Below are 5,000 nucleotides of genomic sequence, written 5' to 3'. Positions count from 1 at the left end.
AAAATATCTGAAGGAAAATGAACACAATAGCCTCCATTTGACTTTAAAAATATGCTCAGAAAGTTATCCTTGAACGTTATCTGTTACTCAAAGTTTACAGTTTTCCTTGAGCTTCGCTCGCTGAAAACTGTTCGCTTCTCAGAACAGATAGAGAGCTTTAGATTCTAGGACGAGAACAACTACGAGTACGAGATTTTCTGATAGAACAACAGGGAACGTGCGCAAAGCAGCGTCAGTTTGGCGGGAAAAACGTGATACCGTCGTCATTTAGTACGAGGTTTTGCAAAAATGTCGTCGTATCAAACCAAGTCACCAACACCGAAGCACTTTTGGCATTTTTTTTTACCGTCAATAAGAATAACTGAGCAACCTATGTTGCTAACAAAGAGTAAGATTAATAGCCCGGGTTATACATTTCTAAGTATTTTCGCTAAAAACAGGCAGTCAAATCTCGTACTCGTTCTTATCCTCGTACCAGAATCTAGAGGTCTCTAATGTCCACGGACAAATATCTGATCATATTTGTGCACCAAATGGAGCCTATTGTTCATCTACGAGTAATGTCACAGTTGGAAAGAAGGGTAAGATGACACTTCGTGACCCTTATCAAAATCTGCATGCATCTAATTAGGTCCAATCCTGGACATATCTCATTAGTTCCATGTTGTATTGTGCTGTATGTAGTCATAAATAATCCAAAAACTAGTTCCGTCTCTGACGGGATAAACATCAAAATGAATCAAGTAACCAACGTCAAGAGTCCTGGTAGTCTATTAGCTAGAGCATTTGCCTGGTGCCCAAGCGGTCACAGGTACAAATTCCTTCAAGGAATTTGGGTTTTTCTGCGGAAAGCATCCATGTCCTAACTTCTTTCCGTTAACGGTATGATTTCTCCTTTATACTAGCACGAATGCAGATTGATACTATGACACCATAAAGCCATAAGTTATTGTTGTCTTAAGTCACGAAGGTACAGTGCAATATTCTGTATGCAGATTCATTGTCAACCCTTCCAATTCGCACTTTCATATAAAACACAAGTCAACACATAGCTGCAAATAGTTGCAAAAATGTTGAGACACTAACTAAGAAACAGCCTTCGTAACTTAACATCTGTGCAGGGAACACGTCTCAAATATAACTCAAAACTCCTCCGTCTTCCCCACGCGTCGTTATCTGAGCACGATGAGCGCTTACTAGCAACATTGTTAAGAGGGAGAGAGAAGAAGGGAAGAAAGAGGGGATTGAGATTTCTCGTTGGCCCAAATTGTGTCTCAAGTACCAATATGTTTTTCTAATTGTACCTAACATGTCAGATTATGTCCATAAATGAACAAAATTAGATGCACGCAGATTTATTTTCCCCAACTTCAAAATCACTCTTCTCTTGGAATACAGACAACTAATTTCACAAAGTGTCCCCCAAATGCTGCTTCTCAAGTACGGATAAACTCCTTACCCTAAGCTAAAAATAACGCTAACCTTTACCCTTATCTTATTGGTGGAAATCGGTAGCAAATGCTTAGACTTATGGGACACTTCGTACTCGATGTGAAAAATGGTGTGGATCTAATTACATGCATTTCTGGACTAAGTTGTAACATATGTAACCATCAGAATGACACAAAGACTATAAACAAGTATTTATGACAAAGGTATTGACCTCCAGAAATAATTACAGAGTCAAAAAAGCCTGGAGGTCTTGTTCAAGAAATACTTGAACATAGAAATAAATAAAGTATACATGCAATTGGTTGAAGCATGTTTAAAATATATTCCTATAATATTCTTTGCACTTAACAGCACCCGGAAAACTTTTGCTTGCTTCGACGATATAGAATTCAACTGTGTATTAAAAAAAAGGGCCCTACGCATCGTTCTGCCGAACTGTCACTATGACGATGCCTTAATTCAATCTGGCATCACTGCCCTTTCCCAGAGAAGGGAGGAAGCCTGCACAAGTTTTTTCAGGCGTGACTGCCTGCCGTCTCCTGTACTGAAGCCATTAAGAGGAAATGTCCACTAAAACCGAGCGAAAATAAAAAAGGTTGGCACATGATGAAAAAAACAAATTCTTCATATTTCATACAAAGATAGCCTATCATACTGTAAGAAACGTGGTGGGATTTTTTTCTTGAAAGATTTATTTTAATTCCCGACAAGGACGAAATTCTGTTCGGCCCCCGCGATCAGAGAAAACGCCGCCATTTTAGCGTAAGATCCTAAATAGGCCACTTGCACTAAGAGGTCACGTGACCATTGCTTCCTTTAAACAATGAGTTGGAATCTTGCTGATGCAAAAAATTGACAGAGCACACTAAAATTAGCTTACACCCGAAATTTGAGAGGAAACGCATTTAAGGAAGATATTTTATGGCACTTTGATTTTTCAACAAAGCAGTATGATTTGTATTGGCCGCCATGTTGGAGGGCATACTCTTGCCCTCCAATATGGCGGCCAAAACTACTTTTTGCTTATATCTTGTTAAACGTTTAATAGTTACGCTCAGATGTGCTGTAAACGTTAGCACATAATTTTTTCAACATCCTCCTTGAAGTTTAAGTGCAAAGCTTGTGTTCAGAAAGAAGTAATTCATAATTTTAAAAATCACATTTCGGTCACGTGACCAGCGAGGAACTTACTCATTTTAAGAAAATGGTGCGGGTTTGAAAAACCGAATCACTATTATTATGTTTAAGATATGACCCACTAATCGTTTTTCGAAGGCAAAATCATATAGCTTTCATTTTCATGAAAACTATGTCACATGACCTCTTAGTGCAAATGGCCTATTCAAATCAATCCCCATTTTCAGTTCGCATCGCTTTTAACCTCACATTTGTGCCCAGAAACTTCTTTAATACGTGTCAACGAGTAATTCGAGCCTAAACATTCACTTCTGTGTCGAAACAGAAATTCAGGGAAAGCGGTGAAAAATTAGCAAAATTTTGCGTGGTCGAAATTCCCGGCTCGGTGCATTTTTTCAGAAGGAGATATCCATTCCCGGTAAAATAGCAAATCGCCCGAACTTTTTAGATTTAGTTAGTAGAAACGTTGGTCTTAATCCGGATATAAAAATTAGCGCCGGGCTTTTTATCAGCGCCGACTATCAACACCCTCAAAATCGGCAAAGTCACAGCATCAATCCGTCAACTTGTGTAAATGGTGTCACGGAAGTCAAGCCGTGACTTCTGCCACTTCTTTTCAGTTGCTCATGATATCTTTCGTTTCTTAATTACTGGCGTATTATGAATGCGATTGCAAGATTTAAAGGGCTTTTTGCACTTAAACTAACATGTAGAAAACATATTTGCGTGTATATTTAATTTACAGTGAGGAATGAAGAGCGACTTATCATTATCAATTTCACAGTACTCCTGCGCTTGTTTTTCATATTTATTTGGAAGCATCAAGCCTAAAAAATAAATTATGTGCGAAATGAAGGAAACAAACTTTACGTTGTCGTTGTGGTAAAATAAATTCTGATTTCAACCTGTTAAGGTTGAAATCAGAATTTATTAAAAACCTTAAGGATGTCACGCAACGATTTGGACGTAATAAACCCCAGTCAGGCTCTCCTAATGGAGACAAAAAATTGAGCCCTACTATTTTAAACTGTATTCCTAACTGTTTCGCGAGATAAGTGAGTTCTGAATACACGAAAGTAGCATATCGGGTCCCTTCAGTAAAACGCTGCGCACGTACTAGATATTCGATTAAGTTCAACTTAAAATCGTCAGCGCGTAAAGAACCGTGACAAACTGAGATGCAATAACGAGGACGAGAACGGCCAACGGGAAGTTTGGGGAAAAAGGTGTCAAAAAGTGCCACTAACTATATTGCACGCACAACATAAAACGTTCAAAGAGAGCAGTCATAAGACTGCGCAGAACAAAATGCTACCCCATTAATCCAGGCGATGTTACGGTTTTTGGCAATTTTAAGGATTTTAAACCCCACCAAATCGCAAGTATGAAAGTCCAATGTCCCGTTTTTTAAACTCGTATACAGAACTGCGTATTGTGAAAACAATTAGCAAATGTTATCTTGAAATTCCTTATCATACATTGCATTGTGAAATAATACAGAATCACGGGCAGCAAAGAAACGAAAACTTGACCTGAACTTTGAAAAGAAAATGTCGAATTCTGGTTTGGATATAATTTACTTAATCCAATACATACTACTTTAATCATAGCTGCTTACAAGTACACTTATCACTGGGCGTTTTTAATTTTTCGATGTACGGTTTCCGGCGCCTAACCTTGATGTCGTCAACAGCGATACCAAAGTGACAACATATCTCTCTTAGGAGTGGGATTGAAAGGGTGTTTAGTTTCCCTGTAGAGGACAGTTCGCAAAGGTTGAAAGAGTCAAACACAATCGGGTGCCTTGGTGTGAGATCGTCAACCACTTGAGATATCATGGTATCAATGTCAGCCTCATATTTAGCAGTTTCCATCACCTCGATTTCAGCTTCTTCGTCAGGGAGAGTTTTCTTTGACGCAAGACGTGAAAAGAATCCTCCTATTTGATTGGCTGTCAGGAAGTCGTCACTGGAACATCCTGGTACCATTGATATCTTTTGCATGCATCATAGATCGAGCCACTGATGCAGGATCAGTCTTTTGCCCCTGTCATCTCTCCGAGTTTGAACTTTTTGATAAGATATGACTGTTGTGCAACAGTGAACCTAGTACGTCGAGGTCCAGTTACCTTCAGCGCCCAGCCGATATCCAGATTTCGCGCACTGGCGTGTTTGGTAGGGACACTTAACGACGGGTTCCATAGTGGCTCCTTGTCCTTCCAGTTGTTCTGCATATTGGACAGCAGCTTTTTCGTATAAGGTTTCATGCTCAAGGGTATATTGGTGCTTACCATAGTCCAAGTGACGAAGCACTGAGGAATGCCTAATGAACCTTTTTATACATCCGTCCTCCGGACAAGCAAAAAGGCTAGTCGAAGCATCTTCCCCTCCCGAGCCTGTGGATTCTTTTTC

General features: G+C 39.5%; 1 protein-coding gene across 1 annotated transcript in view; it reads right to left on the bottom strand.

The window, feature by feature from the left end:
* LOC138009452 (nardilysin-like) overlaps positions 1 to 5,000 on the bottom strand; it is an 82,457-nt gene that overhangs the window by 5,461 nt on the left and 71,996 nt on the right. The window lies entirely within an intron of this gene.

This window comes from Montipora foliosa, chromosome 7, assembly GCF_036669935.1.
Source record: "Montipora foliosa isolate CH-2021 chromosome 7, ASM3666993v2, whole genome shotgun sequence".
Lineage (NCBI taxonomy): Eukaryota > Metazoa > Cnidaria > Anthozoa > Scleractinia > Acroporidae > Montipora > Montipora foliosa.
The sequence above is the reverse complement of the archived record's forward strand: the minus strand, read 5'-3'. Positions and strand labels throughout refer to the sequence as shown.